Genomic DNA, 27,106 nt, shown 5'->3' with positions numbered 1-27,106 from the left:
ATCTATCTATGTATCAATCTATCTATCTATCTATCTATCTATCTATCTATCTATCTATCTATCTATCATTCTATTTATTATCTATCTATCTATTTATTATCTATCTATCTATCTATCTATCTATCTATCTATCTATCTATCTATCTATTTATTATCTATCTATCTATTTATTATCTAGCTATCTATCTATCTATTTATTATCTATCTATCTATCTATCTATCAATCTTTCTATCTATCTATTTATTTATCTATCTATCTATGTATTTATCTATCTATTTATTATCTATCTATCTATCTATCTATGTATCTATCTATCTATCTATTTATTTATCTATCTATCTATGTATCTATCTATCTAGTTATTATCTATCTATCTATCTATCTATCTATCTATCTATCTATCTATCTATCTATCTATCTATTATCTATCTATCTATCTATCTGTCTATCTATCTATCTATCTACCTATCCTGTGTTGATGTTCTCCTTGTTGTTACAGAGCATGTAGCAAATTGTATACATTTAGAAAGCTCTTAAATGGCAATAATTAGATACACTGTATTATTTTAGTACATTAGTTTAAAAGAAGATTACTGAAACTCATTTTATTGGCTTGATTAATGCATGCTGTTTTTCAAGGTATTTATTGAAACGTCAGTGATAGGAGTGTAATTCATTTATGATGCAAAAATAACCCATACTCGTATTCACAGTGTTAAAAATGCTAGTTTGTTCCTACATATGCTGGACATACATCAAATTTGGACCTTTGCATTAGCTTTCCAGCACAGTGACTGGGTACCCACAACTGTTAGGCCTCATGCCCACAGACATTTTTACAGCTGCTGTTATGAGCATTTTTTTGTAGCTTAAAAACACCTCTCCATGTTAGCCTATGGCCTCATGTCCACCATGGCATTTATGAGCTGCAAATGGCATAGGCATTTTTAAGATGCAAAAAAAAAAAACCCAGGACCAGGGCCTTCTGAGGCACGGCACTAGAGCTGTAAAAGCAGCAAACTTAAAAAAAGTGCAAAAATGGCGATGTGTTTTTGAGCTCCGGCGTTTTTTTTTTTTTTGGTTCTGTGGCATTGTGGATAATTTTATAGCTGAGAGATGTATTTCTTAAAAAACCGCTACTTAACGCAAACACGCATAAACGCTAACGCAAAATGCAGTAGAAAACGAGTTTTTAACGCTGCCTTTTCCAGGCGTCGGTACTAGCTTTACAGCTCATTTTTTAAAACGTCCATGGGCATGAGGCCTTATTGTTTTTCTTTTAAGGTTTTTTTTTTATGACCCAAATTATTAAAATTGGCACGATTGAACATTGGACATGCGTCTTTGGTTGGCACAGCAGTGGTAAAAATGAGACAGGCTTATTGCAGATAAAAATTGATGAGACTCTCCAACTTCTATGCTAAAAAAGCATTGTTACTGCATGCAGTCCATCTCTTCCTTGTATTTTTTTATATTAGGTATTACCAAACCTTTATAAATGCAATTACACACTATTGCTGATCAGTGTATATATTTCTTTCCTTGGAGCAGTTGTCACTAAGACATACTAATGACAATTTATGATTCTCTGAAGAACGGAATAGAAGATCACAGAATAATTTTTCCACTGCTGATTACTATGCGATGACAACATTAAATAAACACTTTTAGTTAAATAGGCGTCATAGTAGGAAAGTTCATCTGAATTATTAAGGTAAACATAATTTTAAACAAGTTACCAACCACCCGCCACAGTTGTACTGTGGCAGGTTGGCTCCCTTGATGATCAATGATTTGTGGGCGCCCATTCATGAGCAGGGGGGGCCAACCAGTGATTGCTCCAAAGACAGGCAGAACAGGGATCTGTCAGTGTAAACAAACAGATCCCCATTCTGTCAGGGGAGGAGAGAAAGATCATCTGTTCTTAGTGATTAGGAACAACGATCTCTCCTATATAGTTAGAAACACCTCCCAGGGAACACATTTAACCCCTTGATCGCCCCCTAGTGTTAACCCCTTCCCTGCCAGTGACATTTATACAGTACTCAGTGGCTATTTTTAGTACTGTTCGCTGCATAAATGTCAGTGGTCCAAAAAAAGTGTCAGATCTGTCCGCCGCAATGTCATGGTCCCCCTAAAAATCACATATCACTGCCATTACTACTAGTAAAAAAAAAATTATAATATTAATAATTAAAATGCCATAAATCTATCCCATAGTTTGTAGACGCTATAACTTTTGTGCAAACCAATCAATATACGCGTATTGCAATTGCAATTAGCAGACTACATATTGGCCTAACCTGAGGAAGAAATTTGTTTTTATTTTTTTGTACTATTTATTATAGCAAAAAGTAAATATAAATGTATTTTTTTTTTTTTTTTTACAAAATTGTCTCTCTTTTTTTGTTTATAGCGCAAAAAAATAAAAAGCACAGAGGTGATCCAATATCACCAAAAGAAAGCTCTATTTGTGGGAAGAAAAAGAACATGAATTTTGTTTGGGTACAGCGTTGCATGACCGTGTAATTGTCAGTTAAAATGATGCAGTGCCATATCGCAAAAAATGGCCATGGTCATTAAGGGGGCAAATCTTTCCGGTCCTTAAGTGGAGGGCCACCCTAAAAAAAAAAAAAACAGCATGAATATTCTTATTAAAAAATAAAAATTTAAATTTTTTTTTTACCTTATCAGAAACCCCTGTTGCTAGGCAGTCTTCCTAATCTGCCTCTTCCTACTCCGCGGTGATCTTTGGTCTTCTCTCCTCCTCTCGTTGCCTTCTGGGTAATGGGGCGCGCTGTGTTCTGGGAACTGTGTGTTTCCTAACACAGCGTGTCCCATTCACAAAGCGTCGCTCGACTCGCACATGCGCAGTAGGAAAAGGACAGTGAAGCCGCAAGGCTCCACTGCCTGTTTCCCTTAGTGAGGATGGCGGCACTGGGACCCGAGAGCCAAGGGACGGGTCGGCCTCGGGTGACCGACATCATGGGCGCCCTGGAAAGGTAAGTGTCCTTATTAAAAGTCAGCAGCTACTTTTTTTTTAGCTGCTGACTTTTAAAAAAAAAATTCCCTGCTGGAACACCCCTTTAAGTGGTTATCAACACTAGAGGCCCCAGAGATCCTTAAAAAATACTGACTTTCAGAATGTTGTTATTCTTATAGGCTTATGCACATACCTCTGTGCCCATGCGATAGCACTTAGACCTCACGATATAATACTCAGGCACCCATTGTTGGAAGGTGGAAGGGCATGTCTGATTCCCCATATTTTGGGGGTCTTCAGCAGTGCAATATCATGTTTTTTTAATATGCATATGTGCATATGTGTCTATTATACATTTGTTTTGTGTAATTCTATTGTGGCACTCCAGGCAAGTGCTACATGCGCAGATAAAATATATATGATATATATATATATATATATATATATATATATATATATGTGTGTGTGTGTGTGAAAAGAATTTGTAATTCAGATCAGTTAAAGGGGTTGTAAAGGTTTGTGTTTTTTCACCTTAATGCGTCTTATGCATTAATTTAAAAAAAAAACCTGGCAGTGACCAGCTCCCCAGCCTCCCCATTTTACTTACCTGAGCCCTGGAACTTGACCCATGGGGACGAGCTGTCTCTCTGCCCGGGGTTCTCTGCTCTTGATTGGATAGATTTATAGCAGCACAGCCATTGGCTCCTGTTGCTGTTAATCAAATCCAATGATGCGGGCGCTGGGGTGCGGGGACACCGAACGCTGAACTTGCCCGCAAGGTAATCCCCCCCGGGAAAGCAAATTTTTTCGGGGGTTATCTGATGTGGGGAGTAGCCACAAGAGCCACTGGGGAACCCCAGAAGTGCAGGTTCAGGGCCACTGTGCAAAACGAGCTGCACAGTGGAGGTTAATATGATATGTTTGTTATTTAAATAAATAAAAAAATCAACCCTTAGGCCCCTTTCACACTAACGTTCCGTTCAGGCCCGCCTGTCAGTTTTTCAGGCGGACCTGAACGGGTGCTCCATAGAGCTCTATGGAGCGTCGGATGTCAGCGGTGACATGTCCGCTGACATCCGACCCGCTCCGATCCGAAAAAGTGTGACGGAGGAAAAAGCTATTTTTCCATCCGTCTGCGGATCGGATCGGGTGACGACGGGCACTGCGGTCCGTCGTCATCCGATCTCCCATAGGGGAGAGCGGCGCTGTGACAGGTCCGTCCCTGCACAGTGTGCGGAGACAGACCTGTCATCTCCCTGCTCAGCGGGGATCGGCGGAGTGATCCCCGCTGAGCAAACGGACATCCACGGGGCGGATCAGAACTGATCCGCCCCGTGTGAAAGGACCCTTACAATCACTTTAAATATATACATCTGCCACCTGTGTAGTCAGGTATGTGGCATTCCTATTTCCTCTTAGCATTGCAGTTCCCTGTATCGCCAAATAGTATTACAAAGGGGAAACTAGATTATAACAAAAACTGGGCTGTTACATGAGACTAAAGCTGGCCATACATGGGTCAGCACATTCATGGGTTACTAAAGGTAAACAGGCTGTCCACTTTGCAAGGGAAGTTTCACTTTGTAAGGGACATTGCCCCAGGGCTAAGTGAAGCTGTTGGAATTTAAATTTGAAAGGAATGCTCAATCATATAAAAGGGAAAAAACAGCATTTTTGCTTGCACATTAGGGATGAGCCAGATGCTCAACAGCGAACATTATGCGGTGTACGCTGCAAATTCGAAAAGCCACGGAACACTGTCCCGGTGGTTATGGGGGTCTGCAGGTGGGAGGCTTATCAGAATCTGGAAGCCCCCTTTTTACAAGGGGACTCCCAGATCCCAGCCCCCTATGTGAATGGGTATTGGGTACATTGTACCCCTACACATTCACCAAAAAAGTGTAAAAAATAGTAAAAATAAATAAAAATGTCCCGCGATGTAAATCCATCATCCATCAAGCTGCCCGACAAACCGAAAAAAAACTGCAACAACTGAGCCTCCCATCGATATTTTATACACAGTTACATTGGTCCAGCATGGGCTGGTGTAACTATGTATATACCATACCTGGCTGATGTCCCTTGAAGCTGGAAGTCACTGAAGTAGACACTGCTACTCCAGTGATCTCTACTTCTGGCCTGCTGCATTCTGAACACAGGAGGTCAACCTGATTTGCATGCTCTGAATGCACCTTTCCACCTCGTCTCTGATTGGACGAGGTGGAAAGGTGGGACAGTGAATGGTGCCCATACCAAGCGGCTGACCTCTTGTGTTCAGAATGCAGCATGTGAAGCAGCAGTCCTGCTGCTGCTTCCATTAACACAGACAGCAGGACTTGGCCCCAGTCCCCTGCTCTTGTGTGACTGGATTTGATTAACAGCAGCAGGAGCCAATGGCTATCAATCTATCCAATGAGGACAGCCGCTGGGCATGTGCTCGTCGTTGGAATGGACAGGTTCAGGTAAGAGAAAGTGGGGGGACTGGGGGGCTGCTGTAGCACAGAAGGTTTTTTCACCTTAATGCATAGAATGCATTAAGGTGAAAAAACTTGAGATTTTACAACCTCTTTAAAGCTGAACTAAACCCTCCTATCGTTTTCAGCCAAGGAAGCTTCTGTCTTGGCCTCTGTTTGATCTTATGATCTCTGCCATGATACTGCACATGTGATCAGTTATGACACCAACCATTTTCTGTTTTGACAGTTTGGTTGAGAACCCAACCAATGTGACAGTTACAGTTTTTTAAACTGTTAAATCAATGAGTTTAGTTCCACTTTAAGACCCCTTTCACACCACGCCGCCCATAGCGTTGGCGGTAAAACGCCTCTATTTTTAGCGGCATTCTACCGTCGGATTTGCGGCGCATTTTGGTCGCTAGCGAGGCGTTTTTACCCTCGCTAGCGCCGAGAAAGGGTTAAAACCGCCGGCAATACGCCGCAATAGCGGCGTTTTGCCGCCGGTATTACAGCGCTGCCCCATTGATTTCAATGGGGAGCAGCGGTGGAGGAGCGGTAAACACACCGCTCCTTCACCGCTCCAAAGAAGCTGCTGGCAGGACTTTCCCTGACGTCCTGCCAGTGCACCGCTGCAGAGTGAAAGCCCTCGGGGCTTTCACACTACAGACAATGGTGCAGCTGTTTTAGGGCGGATTGCAGGCGCTATTTCTAACGCTATAGCGCCTGCAAAACGTCCTTGGTGTGAAAGGGTCTTAAAAGCATAGTTCACCTTTACAAAAAACCTGACTATGCAGGTATGGGGTGTTTGTAGATTAAAACAAACTGTGCAGCTCTGACTAAAGGTGAATAATACCCTCTCTATAGGTGTAGGCCATTTACATACTTTATGAGGCCTGACTGGAATACTCCTGGGACGCTACTAAGTACTCCTAGGACATTGCTAAGTGAGGCCTAGTCATCATTGCTCACCTCCACCATCACAAGAGTGAGCTCTTTCTCTGATTCCTACTCTCTCACATGTACTTTCTCTCCCCTGATGCAGTAGCTCTGAGCTCAGCATTTGAAAGCTCGGTCATGTGATGGAGGAGGTGAGCAGTGAAGACTAGGCCTCATTTAGCAACATCCTGGGAGTACTTAGCAACGTCCTGGGAGTATTCCAATTAGACTTCATAAGGTATGTAAAAGGCCTACACCTATAGCAATTGTATTATTCATCTTTAGTCAGAGCAGCACAATTTGTTTTTATCTACAGATGCCCCTTATCTGCATAGGCAGTTTTGTGGTAAAGGTGAACTATCCCTTTAAGCTTGGAATAAAAGATTCAAGCTGGTTGTCATGCACAGCTGTTCCATATTCTATCTGCTCCAATTTTGATAAATCCCCCATCCTCACGTTCAGTAGAAACCCAAGAGCAAGGAGCTCTCTCAGTCTCTGTGTACAGGTAAGTGGGTGCATGCCTTTTTGCCCCTTTTAGCCATCAGTGCATCAAGCACCACGGGTGTATAGCACAGATATGGGGATAATTTTACAGAGCTAGTATAACCAACTTGTATACAGCCGTTTAAGGCTTTTTTAGTCCTCATCAGTTCATGTTAATTTACAAAAGATATATACATGTCAAATTTGGCAGGTGTTTAGGTGTTTAGCTGTAACATATTAATGTGTTTACATCCAATTACATCCTTGCACATGGGCGGTCCGCCCTGGTGGGCTCTGCTTTGCTCAGAGGAGGATCGATTTCACTGTGCAGAGACAGACCTGTCAGAGACCAGCTTTTCTCTATGGGGAGATCGGATAAAAACTGACTGACTGTCCGTTTTCATCCGATCCCATCCGATCCGCCAAACTGATAGAAAATAGGACCACCAATTTCACAGACAGGATCACCGCTTACATCTGCCACTCCATAGAGCTGAATGGAATGTCCAATCAGGTCTGCCTGAAAAACTGACAGGCGGACCTGATTGTAAGCCCGTGTGAAAGAGGCCTAAGTGTAGCGCATCATCATCCAGCCACTCAAACTTGAAACGCAGTTCATATTTACAAATTAATTGCCTTATCAATATTTCTTTTATAAATGTGTATAAAAATAATGATGTAAATATGCCCTATTGAACACTATTTTTAAACAGCTATTGTAGGACATACTAATAGATCAGTTAATCCACAAACACATTTATATTTTAACTTGTCACTTTTTTCGGGTTTGGACACATGGCACTTTTTCATTGGTTACTGTGCCACATGCTTGCCATACAATCACCACATGCTGGTCACGACTGAATGGAGCACATGCCATGATCTATTATGTTCAGTGGGACTGCATATGTAAGTTTATGTAACTCTACAGTTGTGGCATTTAGGAGAGCGTAAATATGTGTACAACTGTACAACGTGCATTCCCTTTGGAAGGACCAGGATACTTGTGTGGATACCACAGCTTCAGCCAGCTTGTGAGCACTGTGCAGCAAACACATGGCACAGTGGATGGAAAAAGGCTGTCAATGTCCCCAATGTTAGACTTTTAATTCCATGACTGGAATAAAAAAAAAAGAAAAAACAATGCTGTTAAAGTTATAGCAGTGTGCAGTTTTGGAAAAGAGTAAGACGGCAGTAATAAGATAAATGGTTTCTTTTTTCTATTTTTTATAATACAAAACATTTTGTATACTGCGAAACTACTATAGACAAATATGAAATTCAGGAATAGATACTGTAGGTGGCCTAGATGGATAAGAGTTTTTTTTTTTTACCTGTTTATGACCTTTAAGGAACATGAAAACAATTGTACTATAAGGACGGACTAAGTTATTTAATAGGAGTTCACAGAGCAGTGCTACATAGCATTCCATGGTAACCAATCCAGAGCCCATTTCATCAGTCAATTGAAATCTTATTGCTTGCCTAAGACCCCTTTCACGTTGGAGGCGTTTTTCAGGCGCTTTACCGCTAATAATAGCGCCTGTAAAGCACCTGAAAAAAGCCTCAGCTGCAAACCCAGTGTGAAAGCCAGAGTGCTTTCACACTGGGGCGCTGCGCTGGCAGGGCGTCACAAAAAGACCTGCAAGCAGCTTTGTTGCAGCGCTATAGGAGCGGTGTATTCACTGCTCCTATAGCACCCCTGCTCATTGAAATCAATGGGTGGGCTGGCAAACCGCTGCTGCAGCGGCTGTTTTGTGGGCGGTTTTAACTCTTTTTCGCCACTAGCGGGGGTTAAAACGACAGTATAGTGGCACTAAAATGACAGTATAGCGGCGCTAAAATTAAAGTGACACTAAACTCAGGTTAAAAAAAAAAAATTATTCCATTCAAGTATGTATTCTTTACTCTCCCAGGTCTTCAAATTTCTTTTTTTTAGCTGCTGTGATCTAACTTTCTATTAAAGGGTGGCTACAGTCGTTTTCCATGGTCCCGCTGTATGTAGGAGAGTAGCCATCCTCTCTTGCTTGCTCTCGAAAATTGACTAGGGAGTCTGGACTATGGTATTTGAGGACGTTACAAGGAGGCAGAAAAATACAGTAAGAAACGATTTTGTGAAAAATGAATTACAAGGCCATTAGTCATTTAGTGTCACTTTAAATCTTCACTTTTCTGGCTATATAATCCTGATAGAACATAAATGTAAAATACCTACCGGTATTCATTTTTTTGGTAGCAGAATTCCTTCAGTGATAAATATATACCAATGCACTCTAATTATTTTACCATTGTAAAATTTCCTGTTGTCAATGTAGACAATCAGAAAAATCTTGGTGTATCACAACCCATGCAACTAAAAACACTCATCCTAAAGTGCTTCGGTGAGTTAAGTTTAATGGAAATCTTGGATGAGTGAAGACTAATGGAAATCTTCCAAAAAGTTATACTTACCAGCTCTTTAAAAATAGCACATGTGAAGGCTAATTGGTTTCCATAACTGTTTTTGTACCCAGGGGAAGCAAATGACCTTCTGCATGTTTAATTAATGATAGACAATGCCATGCTGGAACATTTGAAGACTCTCAGTACTAGTTTTGACAGGAACCTGTTAATGAACAGGAATTCTCTCCATAGTAAGTAGAGAGTGGGTATTTCATGTCATCACCTGCGATTTACAAACATATCGCTGTCACACACAAATGCGTTTGTCACACACCGGAATCAAGCATAGCCATTAACCTTCTCATCTTCTGCAGTACGCATGCAAGGTGACTTTCTCGTAGTATAACTGCAGCCCTCATGTTGTGGATCTGCAGCAGAGCTTTACTAGGAACTACATACAGTATTTTTTTGGTTCGAAAAACAGAAGTAAACTGAGAGTTGGGATCCCATGTACACTATGTTTCTAAATGTTTATGGACGCCTGATAATATCACTTGAGCTGGTTGGACATCACATTCCAAAGCCATTAAGTTAGTCATCCTTTTGTGTATTTATCAGCCTTTGCTTTTCTGGCAAGACTTTCTACTAGATTTTGACGGTCTGTGGTCCATTTAGCTAACTCAGCCCATTCACCATGTGTGAAGTTGGATACTGATGTTAATCGAGAAGGACTGTATTACAATTGGCCTTTTAATTCATCCCAAAGGGGTTTACTAAGGTTGAGGTCAAAGCTTGGTGCAGGACTCGTGAGTTCCTCCACACCACCAAACTAGTCAAACATTTCTTTATGGAACTGGCTTTGTGTACCTGAACTCAATCATTTGGAGTGGTGTCCACAAATTTTGTCTATTTAGTGTAAGTGACTCTTTAAAAAAAAAAAAAATGAAATTATTTATATAATAGATCTTTGATCTGTTAGACGGTAAACATCTACTGACGTCCTAGTGTCTCAGTCACAGAATTTGTTTTCCAAATTGTACCATGTTTTGTTAATGTGTTAAATTACTTAAAATTACAAAATTTTAATGTGTTAAATTACTAAATATTACTTTAATATTTTTCTCACAGTGAACACATCTTTGCTGTTTTGGACCAAGTTCCATGTGGCGTTAAAGACTGTGGAACTTGCACAAAGTTTGATGGGAATGAAGAAAGCCTGCTTGAAAATCATTGTCCTTGTTCGGCCAAACAATGGTGGAGGGCAACTGAACAACCAAGCGTGTCAAAATGAAGGAGACAGAAATCACAGCTTGTGGACTGTGTGAGTTTGGTTTTGTTTTAGAACATAGCTGATTTAGCCAGCCTTAACATTTTTTTACATTTACAGCGAAAGACTTAAGTATATCTAGCGATTCATTTTACTAAGATTTTCACTGTATCTGTTTCTAAAGCATTTTTTGAAAGATGAGCAAACTGATTTATTTGGTTGCTTTGTTCTTTTGTAGAAACACTTTGTAAAGTACTGAGTATTTTTTAGATTGTTTGGGCTCTTTAGTGGCTCCTTTGTATGAAAGGATGACAGATATTTTTTTAATTGTTTAAGGTTGGAGTTGAATACCTTCCAGCTAATGTTGTGTTGTCCCAAATGAGGACAATCACTGATTGCAGTGTGGTGTTGCCTATGTAATGACACACCATATGGCTTTTAAGGGATGCTCATTGAGTTGATAAGCACAGTTAAATCAACTTCAATAGATTCGATCATTGGTGAGTCACCTTGATATAAGCAGTGTCTAATTAACGGTGCCTTATGTAACCTTTTTTACACAATAATACAGTTGGAAGTCACCATCTCATCATTTATAAATATATTGCCTGGATCTATCCTATATATAATTCCACAATAGTAGGGGACGGAACACAAAAAGTAGAGTGAAAGTAAAGTAAAGTTTTTCAAATGAATCCAATATACTACTAGGTTATTATACAATATTGTGTGAATTTTGTTGAAATAACACCCTCCAAACAAATTGGCACACAAAATCAGAATGGTATTTTTTTTAAAACTAAAGTTTAGTATTTTTTTTTTTTTTGCTTAGTTACATTGGTCCAGCTTGGGTCAATGTAAATGTGCATGTCCTATACTTGGTCGATCTCTGTGAAAGCTGAAAATTACTGTAGTAGGTATAAGCTAAGCATGGCAAATACATGCTCATCTTGATTTAAGCTGAATCAATATAACTATGCAAAAAAGCCACACATAAACTTCAGCTTTAAAATGTGTTATGTCTGCAAATTAAAACTTAATTAATTTCATATCCAATATATAACAACTGATCTTGTGTCTCTAAAACCTGGAAAGTGGTTTCATGAAATAAGTCAGTCCATTGAGGATATGTAATGTAAACATGGTGTTAGTGCATTACTTCTTGCTTGTTGAACTTCACTCTCCCAATCAACATTGATTATTTTTAATCCTCACGCTGAAAGCATTAGTAAATAGATAGAAAAGTATATTATGTCTATGCAAATTCCATGTCTATGCAAATTATGTAATATAACCCAGGAAGGGAGGAGAGGAGGAGGGGTTTTCTCAGCTAAGCACTCTCTCCTGCATATATAATTGAGCTAAAGACAGGAACTAAATGCTACATGAATCATTTGCCCTTACTCAAGATGGCCACAGCTAGAAATGCTAGGGGTGTTTTTCATAGAGATTTCTCACTAAAATAAAGCATAGAGACATGGATGGCACAAATGCAGTGTCAAACCACTTTATTGTTCCAATTCTGTATTCAAAAATCAACTGAACAATTTAGAGGGATAGGAGGAGTAGGATAGGATAGAAAATACTTATCCCTATGCTCTTGTAAAATCAATGTGTTTGTTGGGAGGGAGATTAGAACAAGTATTTCTTTCATCTTTGTCTTTAGGGGTCCCTGTTTTTTAAAGTGGATATTTATAGAGGGTTGTGTCAGTAAACATTGAAATCTGTTGTAACCCATACCTATCCAGTCTTTAAATACAGGATCAAAACAGGGAGAAATATGGAAGAGGTACGGCACTAACCCTGTGTCTCCATATCACTTATGTATTCAGTGTCCACTGAACTAAAACGTTATTTGTGTTCTGGTATCTGTCCCTGTATGAATTCCTTTCTTAATAATGCATAATCTATGTACCATGTTAACCATCACTCTAAAAGGAAGGGAATCCAAAATTGACTTGTGTAACCAACATTAGGGTACCAACAAGAGGTCTGATTTGATGCTTGATGGACCACTCAGATAATTACGTCACAGTGAACATGCAAGTGCCTACCTTGGTATTTGAGTATGAGGACTTGTCTACCTCCTGTTATTCCAAGGAGACTTTAGAGTCCCAGATATAATTCAAGTAACTATTTACTATGCATCCAAAAACCCTAACATGCTTACAAGGGTCTGCTTTAGTCAAAATCAAAATGTACATATACAACGTAATCTGTCAAAAGAATCAACACAATAGGTTATGTTTTTCTGAGTCCTCTATCATATTTTTATTGCCAATGTCAAATATTTCATATGCCAGATGAAATCAGGCGCTCCACTCCAGACTCACATCTTAGGTGCTGGCTTTGCTTGTCTCCACCAAATAAATTGTACCTGCAACAGGAATGCACCACACCAAGATGCAAACCCATATTCTTTCTTTATTAAAGTGGAATGTTACTCAGAAAATTAAGTCCTGCTAGATCACTTCAGGCTGGCCCATTTTACAGGTATAGCTATATAAAACATTACCAATAAGTGCCCATGCTGGTTAAAATCCACTAACACACTGTCTCACTCTGCTCTGCACATGCACAGTTGCTCTCTATTTTTAGGTACTGACAAATTTGAGGAAGCCAATCTACTGACATGCTTAAAACAGAATTAAACCCTCCTATCCTTTACAGCCAAGGAAGTGGCTTCTGTTTGTATCTGTAACTGTCATGGTGCTACACATGTGGTCAGTTATGACTCCAGCCATTTGATGGTTTGACAGTTTGGTTAAGAACACAAGCAAATATGACAGCTAGCAATCCCGGCATTCCAGGAATCTAACTGTTTTTCAAAACTGTTAAATCGATGGGTTTAGTTCCGCTTTATGAGTTAATGCTGTTGAGGGGCTCTGGGCTTCAGCAAAATGTCAGCCTCCAGCAAGAAGAAACAGGAACAATGCTGGAAGCAATTTACAGCATACACTAATTTTGGTATCATAATTATTAATGTGGAATGTATATTTTTTACTAAAGAACATTATTTTTTATCAAGTTGTTATGGGTAAAGTTCTGCTTTAAAATAGCCAGCAGGAAAATGTATTTCAACATGTTTTGCTTTCGGCACAGTGCTTTCTCAAAGAATCCCAGAGAAAGTGCTGACATGTTTCATGCCAGGTACAGTGCTTTCTCAAATAATCCCGGAGAAAGTGCTGACATGTTTCATGCCAGGTACAGTGCTTTCTCAAATAATCCCGGAGAAAGTGCTGACATGTTTCATGCCAGGTACAGTGCTTTCTCAAATAATCCCGGAGAAAGTGCTGACATGTTTCATGCCAGGTACAGTGCTTTCTCAAATAATCCCGGAGAAAGTGCTGACATGTTTCATGCCAGGTACAGTGCTTTCTCAAATAATCCCGAAGAAAGTGCCGACATGTTTCATGCCAGGTACAGTGCTTTCTCAAAGAATCTTTGAGAATGCTCAGAGCCAGCATGAAACATGTCAGAACAGAACTTGTTTCTATTGTTTTTTGTTTTGTTTTTTATACAAGAATATTAATTTGAATCTCAGTGTGTGGCATTCCTGTTTGTTGTACAATTAATCATTTTTTTAAGTTAACTCCAAGCTGTCCAGCAAAAGTGACAGGGGTGGTTACAATGATCAGCTTATTCATATGGCTAAACCTTTTTTCAAAAGAATAAAACATTGCTATAACTGCCTTAAACATGTTGGGAAAGTTGGGCTTCAATTTGTCTTTCTTAAAATATATGTGCACCCTAACAATGAACTTCTCTTATTTGCTCCCCTTTGGTGTGCTAAATATACCTTTAAAGTGTTTTATTATATCTGTTCAGTAAGTGGAAGAATACCTGTTGGTTGAGCCAGAAAACTTGAGCTGATAATTTCCTGTGCACAAGGAACTGCTATGGAGACAAGGAGAGCATAAAATATGACTCTGACATATGCTTTAAAATCCATTTGGAATTAAAGGATAAGTTCACCCTTAGAAGCATGTTACACCCATATTTAGGGTGCACCATGCTTCTATTCATCCACGTCCCTCTGCCAGCGCTCGGTGTTCTGTGACAGAAGGTGGGGGATCTTCTCCCTGCAGCCGCTGTCACAATTTGAAAACAGCAGGACTCCGCCTACACAGCTGCATCATTCATTCACAGTTACCTGTGAATAAATAGACTAAAAGTATTGTCAGCTGTTGCAGCTGACAGCTTGTAGTTCCCAATGAATTGCGAGGTTCATTGATCCTTCCTGCCATTCATCCCATATTGGAGCTACAGGCAGACAGTGTGCAGAATCCTGGCATTGCTATGCTGATTGCAGATGCAAAGCTTTAAGGGATGCAATGTAAAAAAATAATAAGTACACTTTTTTTACCCGCAAAAATATGTGTGTGTCGGACAGCTTGGCCTGGGTGTTTCTGCCAAGATACAGCCTTCCTCCACTCTGGAACCAGGTATTATAGCTAAGCATTGCACCCAAGAACTAGACACTAAATTAGGTGCAAACTGGAACTGACTTTATTGTAAACTTACACACAATATATACCACACAAAAGCAAGAGCTTGATCACATTATCCTAAACATTGCAAACTGTAAACAGTAATATCACTACATCTAATGAACATAAACATAAACAGTGAGCTAATTTAACAGTAAGCTAATTAACAGCTAGTCACCTAGACAAGCCTAGGTGTCTTTTCCCACCCAGACAGTTTGGCACCAGTATTCAAGAAGACCCAGGGCTGTCCAAATCCAATTAACCAACTTCCACTTGTGTAATCTGTCCACTAGACAAGTCATCATAAGACAAAGCTCATACCATGTTCCAGCAGTCTGAAAAAGTGGAATTATTTTATCTTCATAGACTTTGGGGAGATTGTTGATAAATACTTCTGTCCCAAGTGAAGCTTTTCCAAACCAGTCTGCATGCGGGCCACTATATTTCCTCTGACTATTAACCTGTACAAGGTTATTATTACACCTTTCCATCCACTCCAGAAGGAAAGCCTTATTATCTTTATTCAGAGAATTAATCCAGGCTTTGCTCACAGCGTTCATCACGTTGTTGTCCATCATTAGAGAATGATCTGCTCTCTCCATGGGATCAAAGGCTGAATTGAGCTCTATTCCATGCCCTGACTGAGAGAAGCAGACAGAATCTCCTTCATGGACCATAATCAGTGGGTCGAAGGCTTGCCCCTATTCCCCTCCAAAAGTCCCTGTCTCGGTTGTGTCCGTCACAATGTGCATTTTATTTTTAATTTTTTTAGGTGAACTTATCCTATAAATGTTTGTCTAAGCCCTTTAACACGCGGTCGGACATTCCGACGGAAAATGTCTGATCGGACCATGTTGTTGGATAATCCGACCGTGTGTGGGCTTCATCTGACTTTTTCCGTCGGAATGTCCGACCAACAAAGTTTGAGAGCTGGATATAAAATTTTTCTCACAACATGATCCGATCGTTTGTAGAGAATTACGATCGGACAAAGTGCCACGCATGCTCAGATCAAATTCCTAGACCAAAGCTATTGGCTACTAACCAGAACGTAGTCCCGTCGTAAGTAAATAACGTCATCACGTTACGAACTATCGGATTTTCCGATAACTTTGTCCAACCGTGTGTATGCAACACCAGTTTCGGACAAAATCCGTCGGACAAAATCCGACGGATTTTGTTGTCGTAATGTCCGATCGTGTGTACAAGGGCTTAGACTACCTTGTCCACAGGATGACAATGTGTGATTTCACTGCAGAATTAACAGTGTACCCTTTCAAAGAAAGTGGAAATGTACCAGCTATACTGGCAGGATCAACTGATAATAAAACTATATTAGGGGGAACTCAGAAAAACAAAAATGTCTGTGGTAATGCTACTGATAGATTACACCATACACTGTATATATACTTTAGTTAACATGTACTAAAGTCAAGGCAACTAACCTGTTGGGTAGCTTCATCTTCTCTTCTTATATTACATACTAAAAGATCCAGCTATTCAGCATTCATGCCCAACATTGAATTCATAGAGGGTACAGTAGACGTAGTCCTAGGACAAATATGAATATAGACTGCTACAGTGTTTCATGAACAAATTTTTATCTTGGTCATTTGATATTCACTTGCTGTGTTTTTGGAAATCGACCAGCAGCAGAAGTCGTTTGTGGATCAACAGAGTAGATCTAAAACGGGCTAATTTCCTTTTCTATTGACATCTTTATTATAAAAATTATTTTTGCTGCTCAGTATTTTACATTTGTATAAAAATAAGCTAGTTTATCGGCCATGCAGTATAAGGTTTTAACAACTGGTGATCACTTGTGTTTTTAGAAGTCTTTATATACGGTATCTGTTCTGAAAAATGTAGAATAAATGTATAGAGGGACGTGTAACCCTAATGACAGCTGATCTCAGACTGTTACATTTAATACTTTTTTGATATTTTATATACTGTAGAAGAAACAAGAGATGTTATGTCTCTTGGAGCTCTTAAACTGCTGGGCAGTGCAAGAACTGAATTCATCAGTACTATGTGATTTTTGTGACTAGGCTAACATCTGTACTAATTATGATTGTCATATATGTTTAGTAATTCGGTGCTCAGTAAAAAAAAAAAAAGCTTACTTTTACAGTTTACCAACTATAGACACGTCTCAGGATTTTTTTTTTTTTTTTTAATACTTTCAGTTTACCTTATAATATGTGAGTGTATGCAAGAAGTACAAACGAAATGAAAGCAAACAGCTGCAACATACCATGTAACATATAACATAGCATAAAAATAAAAATAAAAATGTTGCGCTAAAAAAATCACATAAACAGTGGTGTAAATTGAATAATGATAAAAATACAAATTAAATAAATAAAGCAAAGTCCACAGTGATCCCAATAATCAAATATCAGTCCATGATAAAAAAAAAAATTCAGTGATTGTTTCCAATGAAGAAAAAAGGTGTCCACAACCTCGACCAAGTGATCAAACACGAGGCTTACCTGACAGAATTGACCACCCGCTACAGATAGGTCAATTAGCGCATATGGTGTGACAATATCCTTGATAGTGATAGACCGTCATGGGCAATACCACTGTAACCTCAATAGCCGATAGCTCCACAGTGTAGAGATAAACAAAAAAATCTCATAGCGTAACTCTGTAGTTTATAGGTTATTGGATATAAAGTAATAACACTCACATATCCTCCACATAAAAAAGTGCTCTCCACATATAAAATATGCAGGTGTACACCAGTAAGCTTCCCTGTAGCTTCCAATACCGACCTAGTGCTGTCACAACAAGCTGCAACCTACACGTTTTCCTCATATTTCCTCATATCTGACATAATCTGGTCCCAGATGACATCAGATATGACGTAGGGAAAACGCGTAGGGAAGAGCCTGTTGTGACATCACTATTGTTTTGTATTGGAAGTGACTGGGAAGCTTACTGGTGTACACCCGTGTATTTTATATGTGAAGGACGCTTTTTTATTTGGCGGATATGTGAGTGTTATTACTTTATATCCAATAAACTATACACTACAGAGTTACGCTATGTGAGATTTTTTTTGTTTATCTCTATACATACTGCAGACATATCAGCTATCAAGTATGGTCTATCACCATCAAGGATATTGTCACACCAAATGCACGAATTGACCTATCTGTAGTGGGTGGTCAATTCTGTCACGTAAGCCTCGTGGTTGTGGACAGAGAATTTTTTTCTCCAGTGGACTGATATTGGATTATTGGGATCACTGTGGACTTTACTTTATTTGTTCAATTTGTATTTTTATCATTATACACTTCACATTACTGTTTAGGTGATTTTTTAGCGCAACATTGTTTATTTCGGTTTACCTTAAAAACTCTATATATTTTCAAGCTCAGTATTAATTAGTTGTGAGAGGATGAGATATGGGGCCAGCATATTTATCTGTGTGTTGCAATATTTTTACTATGTTAGCAAAATCAGTAAATTGGTTGAATGTAGGCGCTTGATGATTTTGTTTGACGCAACATTTGGGGCAGTGCAAACATATAGCATAGCACAAATTTGCAAATAGCCTTTTTTACACTATTGCTTCAGATTTTGCTCATGGAGATGTTTAATTTTATATGAACATTACATTTTAGTTGATGGTGGGCAGAGCTATGGCACCCATTGTGTATTCTTCATTTGTTTGGAATGGCAAAAGGGAAAAGTGCAATGAAATAAGGGTCAGATTAAAGATATTCATGTTCATTATTGGACAGCTGATATAGTAAATAATGTAGTAGAAAGGGCTAATCTATAGCAACCAACTATATTTTTGAGAAGTGGTTATATGGCAGCAAAAGACAACTTACTGATTGTTAGCTATTAGCTACAGCATTATACACACTGCTCTAAAGCCAGCGCTACAAGCATCGAAATTCAGTCAGTTCAGTAAAAAGTAGTCAAAATTTGATGCATTTATGGGCAGGAAGTTTGTACAGAAGTTGATATAATGATTGATTTACGTACAACAGCCCTGTCGGGTTTTCCCCGCTTAGTCAAGCCTGCAGGCGATAGCCGGCAGTGCCAATCAATGTATTCTGACGGTGGGGAAGTCTCCCTGATGTCAGAATACAATAGCTCAGTGTGGAGGATTGAGTGTGTGGATGAGGGAATTAAGTCAATTTTTTTTGTTAAACCCCGCTGGTTGAGTGAAGAAAACTGGTTTACCTGTGGGCTGCTTTAAAGAGAACCTAAACTGTAGAAGTGATGCCCAAAAAATAAATAACTAAAATTAAGGCAGAGGGTAAAGGACTGGTTGCCTGTAGGCTGTATGTAGCTCATTTTTACCAGATGACCAACTTAGTATGCCCTGTTCTGTGCAGTGTCTCTGTGTTGAGGCAACCATCAGTAGAGGAAAGGCTTTGCTTCCTTATGTCAGAGCTGCCTTCCCACTTCTTCCTTCTAGTGGGTAATCGCTCCCACTGAGCTATTATATTCTGACGGTGGGGAGGCTTCCCTGCCGACAGAATACACTATTCAGTGCTTCCAGCTAAAGCTGGAGGTGCTGGTCATGCGGATATTTTCCAAAAGGCTGGTTGTACTGAAGGTGATCACCTTCTGTATAACCAGCCTGGCCAAATATGGACTTAAAGTCAGTCCCAGTTGAACCCACTGAATTTCAATCCATGCATTTCTAGTTTAAGTCAAGGGGTAAGGCACTTATTGTAGTGGTTCATTAAAGGATCTAAAGGATAAATGCTACTGATGAACTACAAACACATTCAGAAAGAATGTTTTAACACATATTTTTGTATTCTTTTTTTATTTTTTGCATATTGAATAGTCCTGTAGAGCGAGCTTATAAAAGATGCAGGCAGTGGCGTCGCTATGGGGGTGCAGACCGCACCCGTGTGACACCCATCAAAGGTGTCACATCCACTGGCATAGCTACAGGGGTCGCAATTGCAACTCTGCCCCTGCTCCAGGGGCCCCTGTCTGCCTGTCACATAAAACAAGTATAATACTAGCTATAAATGGGCTAGATTTTGTCCAATTTTCTGCTAAATCAGCTGAAATTCAGATTTGGACCTGTTGGCACCAAACAGCTAGACAAAAGTGTATTGAAAAATAGACAGGCAGGTGTAATTGTGTTGGCTGAACAGTAAGGCCACGTACACACGGGCGGACTGTTCGCCCAACTTTGTCCGCTGAACAGTGTTTCAGCGGACAGTCCGCTCGTGTGTGGGCTTCAGCGGACAGTTTCAGCGGACAGTCTGACGAACAAAGTTTTTCGGAATTTCCGTAAGACTGTCCGCTGAAACTTGGTTTGAGCGGACAGTCCGCTCGTGTGTAGGCTTGTTCGTCAAACTAAGTTCCGCGCATGCTCAGAAAGGATTTACACGCCGAAGGTTGCATTGCTGTGTATAGGACTTCGAATCTCTCGTCCCGTCGTACGTGCCGTTCACGTCATCGCGCAAGTTTTCAGCGGACTGTTCGTTCATCGTGTGTGGTCAAGTCCGTTCATGCTAATTTTGAACGGACTGTTTGTCAAACTGTTTGACGAACCTAGTTGGGCGGACAGTCCCCCGTGTGTACGCGGCCTAACTGCATCCTATCAGATGAAGTCACTATTTGGGTATTCTGACAACCGCAGGTGCTGTAGCTGTCTGAATGCAATAGCAATACAACTGTTTAGTGTGTTATGGGGAATCTATTGATTTTTCTTGCTCAGCCTGCCGGGTATGAACAATAGGAAAAAGAGGCATTCTGTTGATTGCATCATGAAAACAGTTGTCGGAGTCGGAATGGCAGGTGCTGGGTTTCAAGTTAGTGGAAAGCAGAACTCAGGCTGTGAGGATAAAATATTGATGGATTCACGCTGTTCCATGTGCATACAGGGTGCATGATAACATACACATACACACACAAAGGTTTGAATGACCCATATAGTTTCCCTTTCACATTGCAGTGCAATAGTGTAAACCAGATATAGGAAAGAATGGGATTCCAACCTAAAATTCATTTTATTGCTGCATGAAAATGGCCAAGTATGAATAGGCACTTACTCATGGGTGCGTTAATGTGTGGTTAGCCCTTCCTCTCATTAAACATGTTGCATAGGTCAGTATGCAATACATAAGGCAGCAAAATGGATAATTGCATTAAGGTTACACACAGTATTACATTTCTGGAAGACTAGTATGTGATTTGGTGGACATGGCAAGTTATAGATTACTTTAGTTGATTGAGAATAAGGAGAAGATGCAAGCCTTCAAAAGTATACCATGTTTGTGTGATTTTGCTGAGGTCAAATAATGGGGAAATTGAGGTCAGTTTAGTAAGGGGTGTAATGTTAATATACCATACATATGCATCTATAGAAAATGCATGCAAATTTGTCCCGTCCGAATGGGCCAAAATCAAATGTTCTCGGGCTATTTTCTGTGCAGATTGCAAATTATTAATTGAAATAATAAAAAAAAATGGATGAGAAAAAATAATGCGTTATGGCCACTAAATGTCACTGAGCGTCATAGGAAATAAATATGCTTCTCGGCATCATCTAGTGCTCAATATGTGGTATTTTCCCCGGTCACACTTTTTTTTCAAAGAACAATGTTTGATCCGCAGAGAGAACATTTGATTTTGCCCCATTTGCTTAGAATAAATTTACATGCAGTTTCAAAGGATGGAAAGCTATGCAATTTTATATACACACACATATATATATCTCCAAGTGTTTTTTCACAATGGACCACATATGATCCCTAGATATAGCACAGCAAAGCTGGCCTCCTGGAAGTTGAAGTAGTTGAATGTGACTTGGTATCAACCTCCTCCATTCACTGTATAGAAGAACTTAGGCCAGGAGAGGGAGAAGCAGCTCAAGGAACCAATCAGAGAGAAGGAGCAATGATGTGGAGGTCAGCAGGTGGAACCAGTGAGAGCTGTGGGGGACCAAGGAGATCGACAGTCCCAACAGTGCTGGTGGACTAATTCCCATCAAATGAGTAATATTTGGTGGCAGGGGGAGCAGAAGAAGTATGTATTTACACTCTTCTTTTGCTTGTATAGCTTTCCTGGAGTATATTAACAGGGTCAAAGTTCAAAGAGGCATTATTAGTTGGACGATAAAACATTAGGACTTAAAGGCAGTAATTTGTGTAAAATGTCTTGACATGTAGCACTTATGTGGTAGATAATCTGTTCAGACAATTGTACTGTTGAATGCAGAACCATGATAATATTTGAAGAACAATATTTTTGGATAGATCTAATTAAAACTGTGTATATGGAATTTCACCAATGAAAAGCACCTGTTCTGAAGTTCTAATTAACATACTCATGTATACTTATGAAGATTAAGAGGAGCTCTTTGGAATATCTTTTATTACATATAGTATTATTTAAAGTGGTTCTAAAGTTATTTCTTTTACCTAAAAATAATAAACATGTTATACCCGCCTGCTCTGTGTAATGGTATTGCACTGAGCAGCACCGATTCTCTTCTTCTGGGGTCTCCCCGCTAGCACTCTCTGCTCCTCCTTCCTGGTGTGTGCCCCCATAGCAAGCTGTAGGCTATGGGGCGCACACGTGCAGGCATGCTTCAGAGCTGGGCTGTGTACATCCATAAACATACACAGCATGGCTCGGCCCGGCCCCCCTCTGCTCACAGAATTTGCCATCTGCTGCTGCCTCTATGTCCTGTGAGAGCATCAAGAGAGAGAGTGCAGACAGGCACACATCGGGGTATCATGATAGGATGTTAAATATAAGAGGGCATGAGTGGGCAATACTGGTACCGGGACATTTTTTTTTTACCTTAATGCAGGGAATTCATTAAAATAAAAAATGTTTTGCCTATAGAACCACTTTGAAGTGAAACTGTCACAGGTTATTGAAGATTGCAGTATTGTGGAGCGGCTGAAACAAGGCAATAGCTGCTTTACCACTTCAATCCCGGGCACTTTCCCCTCCTTTCTACCCAGGCCAGTTATCAACTTTCATCGCTATTGCATTTTGAATGACAATTGCCAGCCATTTGGCAAACAGATAAATCCGTGGGTTTAGTTGCACTTTAAGTATTAAACTGTCATGCTGCTTACACACGACCGGACTTTCCGGCAGACTAGGTCCGACGCACTTTCGGCAAAGTTCCGACGGACTTTCTGAACGACTGGACTTGGCCACACACGAAAGGACTAAGTCCATTCGAAAGGCCGTTCATTTTGAACGTGATGACGTGAGACGGGACTAAAAAAGAAGTTCAATAGCCAGTAGCCAATAGCTTCCCTTGCGTCGTATTTGGTCCGTTGGACCAGCATACAGATGAACGGTTTTCCCGATAGGAATTGAGTCCGTCGGACAGATTTGAAACATGTTCTATTTCCAGGTCTGTCTGAATTTTTTCATGAAAAATGATCAGATTAGCTCACACATGATCAGATTGTCCAATGGACTGATTTCGTCGGACCTAGTCTGCTGGAAAGTCCGGTCGTGTGTACGCGGCATAAAGCTAATTAAAGCACTGAAGCATGATCACAGTTGAGCAGATTAAACACTGTTGAATTTAGTTGTATTTGCTAGGCTGTTGGGTTATCAGGTAACAACAAAGTCTGGGGAATGCCCAGGAAAAAACCAAAGCCTACGTACCACCAGCTCGCAGACAACCAAATTGACCTGTCTAACAGTAAGCGTTAAAAAAAGGGGTTTAGTCCGCACGCATTTGCAAATGCATGCGTGAGCCACAGAGCCACGTCACGGCACCCTGGTATATGTGGTCCTAACACTAAAATATGAGTGCCCCCACAGTGGAGGCACATGCATTCTGATGGATAAATGAGAGCAGGTGGACCCTGCTGGGTAATCAGGAATAGAAACTCAGCAGATTTGGGGTCTTTATTTCAAGCCTCCTAATCTTTTCTATAAGGGAGAGTTTGACATCCTGCAGATAATTTAGAATTGCTTTACATGGAATGTGTTTAGTAACCTACTATAACATAAATCTAGGCATGGAAATGCAAATATATGCTGCCATATCTATTTACTGAACTGCTGTATGTCCAAGTGCTCTTTTTCTGGTGGCACATTTCTTATAAGGTGTATTATTTTGATGAACTTGAAACCTATGCAGACAATTGTTGGCTTTATGTGGATACATGGAGGCTGGACAATGCAAAAAGTGTGACTGGAAAAGCCCTGCATTCATTTCGGAAGTATTATATACAGATGAAAAGAAATGTCAATGAATTATGCTTGAATTTTTGGATATGTGCCTTTTTATTATAAGAGATTTGTATAATGGTCAAAACTTGTAAGTGAAAATATATTTTTAATAAAAGACTGAAAAACCTAAAGTGCCTTTGCGATTTATTGTTTTGGCAGCACGTGTTGTGATAATGCTCATTGCCATGCAGTTTCAAATTTGCAGCATTTTGAAAGGATTGTATTTAATTGACCCAAATGGAACCCACAAAGCAAAGCATCCAGCGAGGGCAACATGTTGGATTTATTTTAAAACATACTAGTGGAGTAAATGTGACAATATGCTCTATTTTAAAAGCTTAGGCCTCATGCACACGAGACGCAGTTATACGTGTGTTCAGATGCAGTTGGATACTTTTTTCAACTGCCCCTGAGCTCATTCAATGTTATCCTATGTGTCCATGCACACAGTCTCTCGTTTTTTGCCGTTTTTATGCAGTTGCGTTTAACCTCGTTTTTCCAGAAGCAAAAGAATGGGTTCAGACGCAAAAATTTCCAAGTTTCAGACGCAAAACGCGGCACCTGCGTTTAGCCGCGTTTGCGTTTATATGCGTTTTTAAAGGAACCCAATTTTTTGGACCTGAAAACTCAGAAATATGATCTGAGAATGACATTTTGTGACCCGACTTTGGGGGCCCATATCTTGGGGCCACTTATTGCCAGGAACCCCAAGTTCGGTATACAGACACTGTGTATCTAGCACTACAACATATCCAAATTTGAGGATCCTATCACCAAGTGACCCCGAGATAGGGGGCCCCAAAGTCGGGTCGCAAAATGTCATGCACTTTTCTGCATCAGAGATACATGGCCTCAAAGTCAACTGTGACCATCTGCGGCAATGTAATTTGGTCATTAGGGTTGGGTGTTATGGTAAGTGGTTATCCATTACGGTTAGGGTTATTGTTTAGGATTAAGGGTTGGATTAGGGTTAGGGTTGTTTAGGGTTAGTGTAAGGGATAGGGTTAGCTGTTAAAGGTAGGGTTAGTGTTAGGGTTAGTGGTTAGTGTTAGGGTTAGGATGAATGGTTAGGGTTAGGCCGTGTACACACGGGCGGATTGTCTGTCCAACTTAGTCCGCTGAACCGTGTTTCAGCGGACAATCCGCTCGTGTGTGGGCTTCAGCGGACTTTTTCAGCGGACTGTCTGACGAACAAAGTCTTACGGAATTTCCGAAATTTTGTCCGTTCAAACTTGGTTTTGTCCGTCCAAACTTGGTTTCAGCGGACAGTCCGCTCGTGTGTAGGCAAGTTGGACGAACTAAGTATGGCGCATGCTCAGAAAGGATTTACACGGCCGAAGGTTGCATTGCAGTGTATAGGACGTCGTTTTTCTAGTCCCGTCGTACGTGCTGTACACGTCATCGCGCACGCTTTCAGCGGACTGTCTGCTCATCGTGTGTGGTCAAGTCCGTTCATGCAAATTTTGAACGGACTGTCTGACGAACTTAGTTGGGCAGACAATCCGCCCGTGTGTACGTGGCCTTAGGATTCTGGATATTTTAATAAGGCATTAAAAAAATTATACTACCATATACAGCAGCAAAGAATTAAAATATATTAATCAGTACATATTTCACGATAAAAATATATAAAAAAATTGGCCAAATAAATTTAAAACAATTATAAAAAATCTAATTAACATAGATTTGCTTTTAAATCAATTTGAAACTAGAAAAAATGAATAAAAATATATTAAGATTAAAAAATAAATAATTAACTATTTTAATATTGTTTTATATTAGAAATAATGAAAACATGTTAAAAATTGCCACAAGAAAATTTTAGCTATTTTAAAAAATTGGATAATTTGCTATAAATAGACATTATTTTTTATAAAAATAAAGGACAGAGAAAAAAATTCATCTGTACATCTATAGATAAATATATTTTATAAATATATACACATACCTAATCGTTACCAACAGACGTTCCTCTGGACGTTCCTCTGGTGACACACGGTTTCTCATATTGGTGTCCACGAATGTCACACCAGGTCGTACTTTTTCTAAGAGCAGATCAAATGTGACAATGGACATCCGGCTAAAATTAAAAAACTTGTCGGGGTAGGTACGCAGCTGCACATACATGTTTGTGAAATATCCAACGGACATTCGCTGTCCCATCAACGGATGGGTCCAATATCGACGAGCTCTGACTCTGGACTTCTCACGAAATTTGCGACGACGTTGCTGTCTCATCAAGAGCAACATCAGGAGCATTTCCTGACATATATTCAATATGGGATCCATTGCAAAATATATACCACAGAAAGAGAGGCAAATGCAAGTGTACAACTGCTCTCTATGCTGCTGCTGCTCACTCTGATCAAAATAGCAGAAATAGTTAAAAAAAACATGCTTTGAGAGCTTGGGGAGGGTCTACGTGATGTTATCTTTATAAATGCTTATAAACGCAAACGCGGCTAAACGCGCGTTTCAGCTTTTTTTGAGCAGAGATTACACCTGCGTCTCGTGTGCATGAGGCCTTACTTCCTGCATTACAGCAAATTGCAGGGTAACAATGTAAACAAGCCTTAAAAGTAAAGCTTATTTTTCTTGTTCAAAGGTTTTTATTGGAGATTGTAAGTACAGCAGTAATAAAGAAGAAAACATAAGCTCCCACAATATTAAAAATGGACTAAGCCTCCACGCAGGGAGGACATACAGATCATATATGCACATAGGAGTAATCCCTGTTAGTAACACAAACATGTTGCTTTTATGTAAAGTGGCAGCTTAAATGGAATGAATAAAGTACAGTGAAGTAAGTGCTCTACTTTAATAAAGAGGGGCCTTTTAAAGTGCATATGTATCCCAGCTATGGACACATAAGTATTTATATATTCCCATCAAGCAGTAAATGGG

General features: G+C 39.9%; 1 protein-coding gene across 2 annotated transcripts in view; it reads left to right on the top strand.

The window, feature by feature from the left end:
- CUNH4orf54 (chromosome unknown C4orf54 homolog) overlaps positions 1-27,106 on the top strand; it is a 60,424-nt gene that overhangs the window by 7,144 nt on the left and 26,174 nt on the right. Inside the window, exon 2 of one of the 2 annotated variants that reach the window (XR_013272286.1) lies at positions 10,370-10,562. The gene's annotated coding sequence lies outside the window, so the exon portion shown is untranslated. Of the gene's footprint in view, positions 1-10,369; positions 17,335-27,106 lie in introns of those variants that run through there. The other variant, XM_077476615.1, reaches the window with a different exon arrangement.

This window comes from Lithobates pipiens, unplaced genomic scaffold (genome assembly GCF_037356315.1).
Source record: "Lithobates pipiens isolate NorthernLeopardFrog02 unplaced genomic scaffold, aLitPip1_a1.2 Scaffold_13, whole genome shotgun sequence".
Lineage (NCBI taxonomy): Eukaryota > Metazoa > Chordata > Amphibia > Anura > Ranidae > Lithobates > Lithobates pipiens.
Note: the sequence above shows the minus strand (reverse complement) of the source record. Positions and strands in the feature narration are given on the sequence as shown.